Source organism: Pristiophorus japonicus, chromosome 19, assembly GCF_044704955.1.
Source record: "Pristiophorus japonicus isolate sPriJap1 chromosome 19, sPriJap1.hap1, whole genome shotgun sequence".
Lineage (NCBI taxonomy): Eukaryota > Metazoa > Chordata > Chondrichthyes > Pristiophoridae > Pristiophorus > Pristiophorus japonicus.
The window spans coordinates 46338411-46352064 of record NC_091995.1 but is presented as its reverse complement, the minus strand read 5'-3'; the positions used below and the strand labels follow the sequence as shown (position 1 = coordinate 46352064).

Sequence of the window (13654 nt, the reverse complement as noted above, 5' to 3'; positions counted from 1 at the left end):
GGAAACATTTCAAGGTCACCCTCAAAGCCTCCTTGATAAAGTGCAACATTCCTACCAGCATCTGGGAATACCTGTAACAAGACCACTCAAAGTGGAGGAAGAGCATCCGAGAGGGCGCTGAGTACCTCGAGTCTTGTTACCAAGTGCATGTGGAAATCAAGTGCATACAGCGGAAGGAGCGTGCGACAGACCAGGCTCCCACCCATGTTATCCTACAACTAATGCTTTCCGCACCTGTGACCGAGATTGTAACTCCCGCATTGAATACAGTCACCTGAGAACTCACTTTTAGAGTGGAAGCAAGTCTTCCTCGATTTCGAGGGACTGCCTATGATGATAAGTGTGTGTGTTAAAGGGTGGGGTGTTGGATTGGTTACAATGAGTGTGTGAAAGGGTGGGGAGTGGATGGGGCAATGTGTGTGTGAAACGGATGGGGAGTTGGATGGTGTTCAGTGTGTATGTGAAAGGGTGGGGATTAGATGAGGTACCGTGTGTGTGTGAAAGGGTGGAGGTTTGAACGGATTACAGTATCTGTTTGAAAACCTGGGACTTGAATGGAGAAAATTGTGTGAAAGAGTGGGGATTTGGCTGGGGTACACTGTGTGTCTGAAAACGTGGCAGTTTCGATGGGGTACAACGTCTGTGTGAAAGGGTGGGGAGTTGGATGGGGTATAGTGTGTGTGTGAAAGGATGGGGAGTTGGATGGGGTACAGTGTGTGTGTGAAAGGGTGGGGAGTTGGATAGGGTACAGTGTGTGAGTGAAAGGGTGGTGAGTTGGATAGTGTACAGTTTGTGTGTGAAAGGGTGGGGAGTTGGATGCGGTACAGTGTTTGTGTGAAAGGTGGGGAGTTGGAAGGGGTACAGTGTGTGTGTGAAAGGGTGGGGAGTTGGATGGGGTACAGTGTGTGTGTGAAAGGGTGGGGAGTTAGATGCGGTACAGTGTTTGTGTGAAAGGTGGGGAGTTGGATGGGGTACAGTGTTTGTGTGAAAGGTGGGGAGTTGGATGGGGTACAGTGTGTGTGTGAAAGGGTGGGGAATTGGATGTGGTATGATGTGTGTGTGAGACGTTGGGGGCTTGGGTAAGGTACAGTGTCTGTGAAAGTGTCGGGTGTTGAATGGGGTAGAATGTCTGAAAGTGTGGGGAGCTGGAGGGGATATATTGTATTTGTGAAAACGCGGGGAGTTGAGTGGGCTACAATGTTTTTGTGAAAGGCTCGTGAGTTGGATGGGGTACCAGCTTTGGTCGCTTGAGGAAGAGAGCGTTTGAAGACCAGGACCTCAGATCTGCCACCAAGCTTATGGTCTAAAGGGCAGAAGTGATGCAGACTCTCCTATATGGATCAGAGACATGGACTTTATACAGCAGACATCTCAAAGCGCTGGAGAAGTACCACCAATGCTGGCTCCGCAAAATCCTGAAAATCCGCTGGAAGGATAGATGCACCAATGTCAGTGTCCTCACTCAGGGCAACATGCCGAGCATTGAAGCACTGACCACACTCGACCAGCTCTGTTGGGTGGGCCACATCATCTCGATGTCCAACACGAGACTCCCAAAGCAAGCGCTCTACTTGGAGCTCCGACACGGCAAGCAAGCCCCAGTTGGGCAGAGGAAACATTTCAAGGACACCCTCAAAGCCTCCTTCATAAAGTGCAACATTCCGACCAGCATCTGGAACTCCCTGGAACAAGACCGCCCAAAGATGAAGAGATTCCGGGAGGGCGCTGAGTACCTCGAGTCTTGTCACCAAGAGCATGTGGAAATCTAGCGCAGACAGCGGAAGGAGCGTGTGGCAAATCAGGCTCCCAACCCAACCTATCCTACAACTAATGTTTCCCGCACCTGTGACCGAGACTGTAATTCCCACATTGGCCTGTAAAGTCACATGAGAACTGACTTCTAGACTGCCTGTAAGTATTCCTCTATTTCAAGAGACTGTCTATGATGATGAGTGTGTGTGTTAAAGGGTGGGTTGTTGGATGAGTTACAATGTGTGTGAGAGATTGGATAGTTGGATGGGGTACTGTCTGTACGAAAGGGTGGGAAGTTAGATCTGGTAGAGTGTGTGGGTGACAGGGTCGGGTGTTGGATAGGGTATAGCTTGTGTGTGAAAGGGTGTGGAGTTGGATGGGGTACGATGTGTGTGTGAGATGGTGAGGGCTTGGATAGGGTATGATGTATGTGAAAGAGTCGGGAATTAGATGGCACTGTGTCTGTGAAAGTTTGAGTGTTTGGATGGGGTACAGTGTGTGTGTAAAAGGGTGAGGAATTGGATGGGATACAGTGTGTGTCAAAGTGTGGGGAGTTGGATGGGGTCCAGAGTCTGAAAGGGTGGGGAGTTGGATGGGTTACAGTGTGTGTGATAGGGTGGGAAGTTGGATGAGTACAGTGTGTGTAAAAGTATGGGGAGTTGGATGGGGTACAATGTGTGTGTGAAAGAGTGGTGAGTGGGATGGGGTAGAGTGTGTGTGAAAGGGTGGGAGTTGGATGGGGTACAGTGTGTGTGTGTGAAAGGGTGGTGAGTGGGATGGGGTACAGTGTGTGTGAAAGTGTGGGAGTTGGAAGGGGTAGAGTGTGTGTGAAAGGGTGGGAGTTGGATGGGGTACAGTGTGTGTGTGTGAAAGGGTGGTGAGTGGGATGGGGTACAGTGTGTGTGAAAGTGTGGGAGTTGGAAGGGGTACAGTGTGTGTGAAAGGGTGGGGAGTTGGATGAGATACAGTGTGTGTGAAAGGGTGCTGAGTTGGATGAGGTACAGTGTGTGTGAAAGTGTGGGGAGTTGGATGGGTACAGTGTGTGTGTGAAAGGGTGGTGAGTGGGATGGGTTACAGTGTGTGTGAAAGTGTGGGGAGTTAGATGGGGTAGAGTGTGTGTGAAAGGGTGGCTAGTTGGATGGGTTACAGTGTGAGTGAAAGTGTGGGGAGTTAGATGGGGTACAGTGTGTGTGAAAGGGTGGTGAGTGCGATGGGTTACAGTGTGTGTGAAAGTGTGGGGAGTTAGACGGGGTACAGTGTGAGTGAAAGGGTGGGGAGTTGGATGGATACAATGTATAGGTGAAAGTTTGTGGTGTTAGATGGGGTACAGTGCATGTGAAAGGATGGGGAATTGGATGGTGTACAGTGTGTGAGAAACGGTCAGGATATGGACAGATTGCAGTGCGTGTGAAAGAGTGGGAAGTTGGATGGAGTACAGTGTGTATGTGAAAGGGTGGGAAAGTGTTTGAGGTACAGTGTGTGTGTGAAAGTGTGGGGAGTTGGATGGATACAGTGTGTATGTGAAAGTGTGGGGGTGGGTTACAGTATGTGTGAAAGGGTGGGGAGTTGGATGGGGTACAGTGTGAGTGAAAAGGTGGGGAGTTGGATGGATACAGTGTGTATGTGAAAGGTTGGAGTGTTAGATGGGGTACAGTGTGTGTGAAAGGGTGGGGAGTTGGATGGGTTACAGTGTGAGTGAAAGAGTGGGGAGTTGGATGGATACAGTGTGTGTGTGAAAGGTTGGAGTGTTAGATGGGGTACAGTGTGTGTGGAAGGGTGGTTAGTTGGATGGGTTACAGTGTGTGTGAAAGGGTGGGGAGTTGGATGGGGTACAGTGTGTGAGAAACGGTCAGGATTTGGACAGACTGCAGTGCGTGTGAAAGAGTGGAGAGTTGGATGGAGTACAGTGTGTGTGTGAAAGGGTGGGGAACTGTTTGAGGTACAGTGTGTGTGTGAAAGTGTGAGGGGTTGGATGGAGTACAGTGTGTGTGTGAAAGGGTGGGGAACTGTTTGAGGTACAGTGTGTGTGAAAATGTGAGGGGTTGGACAGGGTACATTGTGTGTGTGAAAGGGTGGGGAACTGTTTGAGGTACAATGTGTGTGTGAAAATGTGAGGGGTTGGATGGAGTACAGTGTGTGTGTGAAAGGGTGGGGAACTGTTTGAGGTACAGTATGTGTGAAAATGTGAGGGGTTGGATGGAGTATAGTGTGTGTGTGAAAGGGTGGGGAATTGTTTGAGGTACAGTGTGCGTGTGAAAGAGTGGAGAGTTGGATGGAGTACAGTGTGTGTGTGAAAGGGTGGGGAACTGTTTGAGGTACAGTGTGTGTGAAAATGTGAGGGGTTGGACGGGGTACATTGTGTGTGTGAAAGGGTGGGGAACTGTTGAGGTACAGTGTGTGTGTGAAAGTGTGATTGGTTGGACGGGGTACAGTGTGTGTGCTAGGTCTGGAGAGTTTGAAGCTGCCTTGTGAACTCAGGCAGCAGTTTGGTTGTGAAAGAATGTTGTTCACATATGGACTAACTCCCAAGATGTTACACCTAATGTATGTTTTACAATGAGCTAATCACAATGAATTAATCACAACTTTAGTGACTTAAAATGTTAATTAACAGCACAGTGGGCGGGTCACGTTGCTTGCCATTGTGATAAAATCAGTTTGTGCAATACCTGACTGTCTAGGTGTCATCCCATTCCATTGGCCCACCAGGGGACTTAGCTAAAATCGGCACATATAATCCTGCTGATCGCACATCAATGGGTCAGGTTTCACTCAGGGTCATAACGTTGATTGAAAATTCAGTGTGCAGAACTCCCCATCTCGGAGACTTAAGGCTGGTGACAAATAAGTCTCTCTCACTCTCGCAGACACAGAGAGTGAGCTGTGTTCTCATATCAGCAGTGAGAACCTGTCCATGGATTAAAATTCAGGAATGGCTATATTCAAGAGTTTCGCTAGAGACAGTGAGCCAATGTTCAAAGAGTGTTCCATCTTTATTATATTTAATAACTGAGCAGCGATGAAACTGTTTGTTCTCACTATGAAATCCATGTAGAATTACAGAGTCTACAGCACAAGAACAGGCCATTCGACTATAACACAACCAGTCTCTGGGTAAACAGGTTTCACACAAACATAACCAGTCTCTGGGTAAACAGGTTTCACAGGAACATAATCAGTTTCTGGGGAAACAGACTTCACAGGAACATAACCAGTCTCTGGGTAAACAGGTTTCACAGGAGCATAAGCAGTCTCTGGGTAAACAGGTTTCAGAGGAACATAACCAGCTTCTGGGTAAACAGGTTTCACAGGAACATAAGAACATAAGAACATAAGAATTAGGAACAGGAGTAGGCCATCTAGCCCCTCGTGCTGCTCCGCCATTCAACAAGATCATGGCTGATCTGGCCGTTGGCTCAGCTCCACTTAGCCGCCCGCTCTCCGTAACCCTTAATTCCCTTATTGGTGAAAAATCTATCTATCTGTGAGTTGAATACATTCAATGAGCTAGCATCAACTGCTTCCTTGGGCAGAGAATTCCACAGATTCACAACCCTCTGGGAGAAGAAATTCCCTCTCAACTCGGTTTTAAATTGGCTCCCCCGCATTTTTAGGCTGTGCCCCCAAGTTCTAGTCTCCCCGACCAGTGGAAACAACCTCTCTGCCTCTATCCTGTCTATCCCTTTCATTTTCTTAAATGTTTCTATAAGATCACCCCTCATCCTTATGAACTCCAACGAGTAAAGACCCAGTCTACTCAATCTATCATCATAAGGTAACCCCCTCATCTCCGGAATCAGCCTAGTGAATCGTCTCTGTACCCCCACCAAAGCTAATATCTCCTTTCTTAAGTAAGGTGATCAAAACTGCACGCAGTACTCCAGGTGCGGCCTCACCAATACCCTATACAGTTGCAGCAGGACCGCCCTGCTTTTGTACTCCATCCCTCTCGCAATGAAGGCCAACATTCCATTCGCCTTCCTGATTACCTGCTGCACCTGAAAACTAACTTTTTGGGATTCATGCACAAGGACCCCCAGGTCCCTCTGCCCGCAGCATGTTGTAATTTCTCCCCATTCAAATAATATTCCCTTTTACTGTTTTTTTTTCCAAGGTGGATGACCTCACACTTTCCGACATTGTATTCCATCTGCCAAACCTTAGCCCATTCGCTTAACCTATCTAAATCTCTTTGCAGCCTCTCTGTATCCTCTACACAACCCGCTTTCCCACTAATCTTTGTGTCATCTGCAAATTTTGTTACACTACACTCTGTCCCCTCTTCCAGGTCATCTATGTATATTGTAAACAGTTGTGGTCCCAGCACCGATCCCTGTGGCCCACCACTAACCACTGATTTCCAACCCGAAAAGGATCCATTTATCCCGACTCTCTGCTTTCTGTAAGCCAGCCAATTCTCTATGCATGCTAATACATTTCCTCTGACTCCGCGTACCTTTATCTTCTGCAGTAACCTTTTGTGTGGCACCTTATCGAATGCCTTTTGGAAATCTAAATACACCACATCCATCGGTACACCTCTATCCACCATGCTCGTTATGTCCTCAAACAATTCCAGTAAATTAGTTAAACATGATTTCCCCTTCATGAATCCATGTTGCTTTTGCTTGATTGCACTATTCCTATTTAGATGTCCCGCTATTTCTTCCTTAATGATAGCTTCAAGCATTTTCCCCACTACAGATGTTAAACTAACTGGCCGATAGTTACCTGCCTTTTGTCTGCCCCCTTTTTTAAACAGAGGCATTACATTAGCTGCTTTCCAATCCGCTGGTACCTCCCCAGAGTCCAGAGAATTTCGGTAGATTATAACAAATGCTTCTGCTATAACTTCCGCCATCACTTTTAATACCCTGGGATGCATTTCATCAGGACCAGGGAACTTGTCTACCTTGAGTCCCATTAGCCTGTCCAGCACTACCCCCCCGAGTGATAGTGATTGTCTCGAGGTCTTCCCTTCCCACATTCCTGTGACCAGCAATTTTTGGCATGGTTTTTGTGTCTTCCACTGTGAAGACCGAAGCAAAATAATTGTTGAACGTCTCAGCCATTTCCAAATTTCCCATTGTTAAATCCCCCTTCTCATCTTCTAAGGGACCAACATTTACTTTAGTCACTCTTTTCCGTTTTATATATCTGTAAAAGCGTTTACTATCTGTTTTTATGTTTTGCGCAAGTTTACTTTCGTAATCTGTCTTTCCTTTCTTTATTGCTTTCTTAGTCATTCTTTGCTGTCGTTTAAAATTGTCCCAATCTTCTAGTTTCCCACTAACCTTGGCCACCTTATACGCATTGGTTTTTAATTTGATACTCTCCTTTATTTCCTTGGTTATCCACGGCTGGTTATCCCTTCTCTTACCGGCCTTCTTTTTCACTGGAATATATTTTTGTTGTGCACTATGAAAGAGCTCCTTAAAAGTCCTCCACTATTCCTCAATTGTGCCACCGTTCAGTCTGTGTTCCCAGTCTACTTTAGCAAACTCTGCCCTCATCCCACTGTAGTCCCCTTTGTTTAAGCATAGTACGCTCGTTTGAGACACTACTTCCTCACCCTTAATCTGTATTACAAATTCAACCATATTGTGATCACTCATTCCGAGAGGATCTTTTACTAGGAGATTGTTTATTATTCCTGTCTCATTACACAGAACCAGATTTAAGATCGCTTGCTCCCTTGTAGGTTCTGTAACATACTGTTACTAAGAAACAATCCCGTATGCATTCTATGAATTCCTCCTCAAGGCTACCCCATGCGATTTTAATTGACCAATCGATATGTAGGTTAAAATCCCCCATGATTACTGCCGTTCCTTCTTCACATGCCTCCATTATTCCCTTGATTATTGCCCGCCCCACCATGAAGTTATTATTTGGGGGCCTATAAACTACGTCCACCAGTGACTTTTTCCCCTTACTATCTCAAATCTCCACTCACAATGATTCAACATTTTGTTCATTAGAGCCAATATCGTCTCTCATAACTGCCCTGATATCTTCCTTTATTAACAGAGCTACCCCATCTCCTTTCCCTTCTTGTCTATCTTTCCAAATTGTCAGATACCCCTGTATGTTTAATTCCCAGTCTTGGCCACCCTGCATCCACGTTTCTGTAATGGCCACCAAATCATACCTAGTCATAAACATAATCAGTCTCTGGATAAATAGGTTTCACAGGAACATAACCAGTCTCTGGGTAAACAGATTTCACAGGAATATAACCACTCTCTGGGTAAACAGGTTTCACAGGAATATAATCAGTCTCTGGGTAAACAGGTTTCATTGTAACATAACCAGTATCTGGGTAAACAGATTTCACAGGAACATAACCAGTCTCTCGGTAAACAGGTTTCACAGGAACATAACCAGTCTCTGGGTAAACAAGTTTCATTGCAACATAACCAGTCTCTGGGTAAACAGGTTTCACAGGAACATAACCAGTCTCTCGGTAAACAGGTTTCACAGGAACATAACCAGTCTCTGGGTAAACAAGTTTCATTGCAACATAACCAGTCTCTGGGTAAACAGGTTTCACAGGAACATAACCAGTCTCTGGGTAAACAGATTTCACAGGAACATAACCAGTTTCTGGGTAAACAGGTTTCACAGGAACATAACCAGTATCTGGGTAAATAGGTTTCAACAGGAATATAACCAGTCTCTGGGTAAATAGTTTGCACAGGAACATAACCAGTCTCTGGGTAAACAGGTTTCACAGAAACACAACCAGTATCTGGGTAAATAGGTTTCACAGAAACACAACCAGTCTCTGGGTAAATAGGTTTCACAGAAACACAACCAGTATCTGGGTAAACAAGTTTCACAGGAACATAACCACTCTCTGAGTAAATAAGGTTCTCCTGAATTCCCTATTGAATTTATTGGTAACTGTCTTATATTGATGGCCCCTAGTTTTGGGCTCCTCCACAAGTGGAAACATCTTCTCTATGTCAACCCAATCAAACCCATTTTTTTTTTTAATGTACCATAAACTAGTTGTTGGTTTGAAGCTGTGCCTGGTCTGATTGACTACTTTTCACTCTGCCTTTTGTAAACACAGAGTTACACACTAGTGACACAGGCAACGTTCTCTGACACCTCTCCCCACAGTTTGGTAATAAACAGCAGATATTGCAATGGGTTATGGTGAGATCTGATTCCATTTTTAGGACCAGCTGAAATCGGCCTTGGATTCCATGGAGGGTGAAAAGAAAATGTAAAAGTGAATTAAAACGGCAGCAGGAAGAGAAAATTTCAGAGCTGGATGTGAGTATTACCTTTTACCTTTAAACACAGCCACCCTTCAATAACATGTTGATTAAATGATCCCTCTCACCATCTTAGGATCCCTGGAGCAAGACATTTCTGCACAATTTGTCAAAATCCATCGATATCTTGAAGACAAAGAGAAACATTTGTTCGAAGAGCTGAGGAGACAAAAGGAGGAAGATCTGTGCCCAATGGAGAAGAACTTGGACAGAATTGAAGAGGAACTGACGTCACTTGAGAAGAACATACTGAATCTTTGTGCAGACATCGAGCAGCAAGAGAGTATCTCTTTTCTCAAGGTGACCCTTTATAACCCAATCCCCAAACTGTTGGTGTAAGTGTAAACATCACTTTATAATGGGGCTCAAGCCCCACCACAACAATGCACAATGTGCAATATAACTGAGGACCAACAGGTATAACTCAGGATTGAGCACTCAGTGTCGAGGAGACTGTCCCACACTGTCAGGACCTCACACTGGCTGCAGAAAAACTGGAACCCGAGTGAAAGGTCCAGAAAAGGAGTGGGAGAGAAGTAATGGGTTCCACACAAACCAAGGAGGGGCAAACAGACTTGGTAGGGACATTGAGGCAGCAATGGCAAACCATTCAGAGTAGAGAGCTGGGGGGAGGGCCGGGAGGAAACCAGAGTGGAGACAAACCGTCGGGCAAAAGGTCGTCAGCAGGCTGTTCCTCACACAGAAGGGGAGACATTCCTCCCGGGCGGCAGTGCTAAACGGGCGATAGCTAATCGGCAGCTCACTTTACATTCGCCCAATTGTCTTTTTTGTCAATGGATTCACACACACATATACAGGGCAGAGGGAGTTGTGATCACATCGCACAGTTGCTCTGGTCAGAACCCACCTTGAATAGAACGAAGGATTGAAAAGCAGAGAATACTGAAGAGGCAGGGGCTCCATTCTCTCGAAAAGAGAAGGCTGAGGGGTGTCCTGATAGAGTTCTTCAAAATTATGAATCGGTTCGAAAATATGTTTCCACATGTGGGGGAGACAAAACTTGGGGTCATAAATATAAGATAATCATGAGTCAATCCAATAGGGAATTCAGGAGAAACTTCTTTGTCCAGAGAGTGGTGAGAATATGGAATCAATTTTTTGGGGTGAACGGACCCCGTCATATGGGCACAGTGCAGGAAAGTGGAATTGAGGCAGAAAATCAGCCATGATCTTATTGAATGGCGGATCAGGGTCGAGGGGCCGAATGGCCTACTCCTATTCATAATTCTAATGTTCTTATGCAGAAATTAGGTGTAACAGCACTGCCCCCAGCTCAGGGCCGCACAGATCAGAGACAAGCTCTGACTTACTGGGTAAATACAGACCGGAAATAACAGGAACTGGTCAGTGAACCTTCAAAGTCTTCAGCAGCAGAGGGTACCCTGTGGAGTGTATTCTGGGGGTAACTGACGGTGGCCAGTCAGTGAAAACTCCACTCAGATCCTTTCACATTTACTGAAACCACTGATAATACAACATTTACCAGTACTGTATATTTATTCAAATGTTTCTGATTCTCTGTCCTGCAGGAACTGAAAGGATTGAGAGAAAGGTGAGTATCCAATCCAAACCCACACATGGTCTGACAGTGTGATCACAGTTTGTATCCAGCAGAGAGTGAAAAATCAATCCCATTCAAACAGGTACCTGGACAAAGGTGAGGACAGTGAAAGTGCCGAGAGAGAGAAGATGAGGAGGTACTGGTGTTGGCTAGTCTGAAATACACAGTATTTCGAGGCCCGTTACTCTACTCAGTGTGGAAGGAAATGAAACAGATCATCTCGCCAAGTAAGAAACTCCCTAGCTTTATGTCCACTTTCTGTAGTTTCCTGCTCTCTGCCCCCTCTCCTGAAGGTGCTGCCTGTTGCTGGGTACAGATCACTGGAGCAGCAGAGTCTGGGGCCTCACTCAAGGGGCCGTTCTTTATGTGGGACCTTAGATTGGGCAGTGATCAGACTGGGACCCTTGGCTGATTGTGTTCCTCTCTGACCCAGGACTCACTGGACAGTGATCAGACTGGGACCCTGTAATATCTGTTCACTGTGCATACTGCGGTCTGGGAATATATCTAACTGTACACTGTATCCAGTCTGTAATATCTGTTCACTGTACATACTGCAGTCTGGGAATATATCTAATTGTACACTGTACCCAGTCTGCTTATTTACTGATACAGAAATTATGGACTAGGTGCAGAGTCCATTTATACAGATATCAGATATTAATCTGCCCGTAAGTGTGACCCCGAATTTCTGTTCGCCTGTCACTTTAATTCTCCACTCTACTCCCACTCTGATCTTTCTGCCCTTGGCCTCTTACACGGTTCCTTAAGAATCTGTTACATCTGAAATGTTTCCAGTTCTGGTGAAGGGCCACAGACCTGAAACGTTAACTCTGTTTCTCTCTCGTTAAATCCTGCCTGACCTGCTGAGATGTCCAGCATTTTCTGTTTTTTCTTTCAGATTCCAGCATTCGCAATATTTTGCTTTTGTTTTAGTAATTAACCTGTGTCCGTCCACCTGCTTATCTCTAAAATATTTAACATGATGTCATTTTTATTTCCTCAGTCCGAGACCCAAACACAGTGCATCGTAAGCTCATCCTGTCTGAAGCCCGGACCTGTGTGAGACTCGGTGAGAGAGGATTACAACTTCCTGATAACCCGGAGACATTCGATACTGCTGGCAGTGTCCTGGGGTCACAGGGATTCACATCAGGGAAACCCTACTGGGAGGTGGGGGTCGGGGACAAGACTGAGTGGGACATCGGTGTAGCCAAAGAGTCAACCAATAGAAATGGAGCGATAACACTGGGGCCTAAACGTGGATACTGGGCTGTGTGTCTGAGAAATGGGACTGAATATAGAGCTGCTGACAGCCCATGTGTCCCACTGATCTCGAGTGTGAACTGCAGGACCTTCAGAGTTTACCTGGACGATGAGGAAGGACAGGTGACCTTTTACAAAGCTGATGATATCTCCAATCTCTACACTTTCACTGACACATTCACTGAGAAACTCTTTCCTTATTTCTTTCCTGGATTGTGCGATGAGGGTAAAAATGCTGCTCCTCTTAAACTGCGGCATTTCGAACTGCAGGTTCCTAAATTGATGTGTTAAGAGTATGGAGATAATGCGTCCACTGCTGGGTGAATATTTCCCATCTCACACAGTAACTTCGAGAAAAAGCAGGAAACAGCACTGGGAAAGGGGCTTGGGGATAAATGGTGGGGTTGAGAATGTTGGGCTGGTGAACTGTAAGTGTTCCTTGCGCTGAGCTCTTGGGCTGTGATCAGGGACTGGGACGTATGTTACTGTCATGTATGTATGCTTGGTATTACTAGCCACCAGGTAGGCGCCAGTGTTCGTGGTCATTGGGCTGTGCGCACGTGTGCATGTGGCCCAGGTATAAAAGGCCAGCCATCTTGCAATGTAATCATTTGGGCCCAAATAAAGTAGATTCAGGTTTGTACCGGTTCGGAGTTTACACTATTCAGTTTATTGAATTATTGCATGCACAACATTTGGCGACGATGAGGTAACAAGAAGCTTTGCATGCAAAAATGAGCACAGTTGGAATTCTGGAGCGATTCGTGGAGGGGAAGATTGAGCAGACTTTTTTAGCCCATTTAATCAGTACTTCATGGCCAACAAAATGGAGGACGAGGCAGATGCAGTTTGGCGCTAGGTGGTCCTCCTCACGGTTTGCAGTCCAAAGATCTATGGACTCATAATGAATCTCCTCTCACCCTTAAGTCCAAGGGACAAGAACTATGAAACGTTGTGTACTCTGGTATGTGACCATCTCAAACCAGGTGAAGATATCGATTCTATATACACGGTCGTTCTGAGGGCAAGGATGCATCAGAATTCATTGCCAAACTAACACGTCTAGCTGGACCGTGTAAGTTCAAAACTGCGTTGGCAGACATGCTGGCTGCGGGACCTCTTTTAATCAGCATCAACCAGGAGGTGATCCTGCGTAAGCTACTGGCAGCGGAGATGCTGGATTTGAGCAAGGCCATCATGATTGCCCAATCATGCATGATGACGGACAAAAGCTTAACGCAGATATCATTGAAAAATCGGAACTCGGCAAGCACAGTAAACAAGATAGTATCGTTGTTTGGCAGAGCTGCATATGGCAGGGCCTACATGACTGCAGACACGAAACCTGTGGCTCTTCACTGTCCACCAAGGGGAATAAATCTGATATCATCGTGTTGATGTTGTGGGGGAAAACATCGGCATCATCAGTGTCGGTTTAAACAGTATATTTGTAAAGGTTGATTGGGAGTGGGGCATCTCCAGTGCATGTGTCCGCAACTGAGCAAGTATGCTGCGACACACCACGTGGAGGATGATGACCAATCTAACGTGAATCGAGATATGCAATCCGAGATACCAGAGGAGGAAGTGTGTGGACTGTATTCATTCCTAACAAAGAAACAATCGATAATGATTAATGTAAAACTTAACAGTGTGCCGGTATCGATGGAATTGGACATGGGTGCGAGTCAATCAATAATGAGCCAGAGGACATTCGACAGGCTGTGGGATATTAAGACTGTGAGGCCTAAACTAAGTCCAGTCAATG

The 13654-nt window shown here is 45.9% G+C and overlaps 1 pseudogene; it reads left to right on the top strand.

Moving 5' to 3' along the window:
• LOC139230206 (nuclear factor 7, brain-like) overlaps positions 1-12177 on the top strand; it is a 926603-nt pseudogene extending 914426 nt beyond the window's left edge.
• The last annotated feature ends 1477 nt before the right edge of the window (positions 12178-13654 follow it).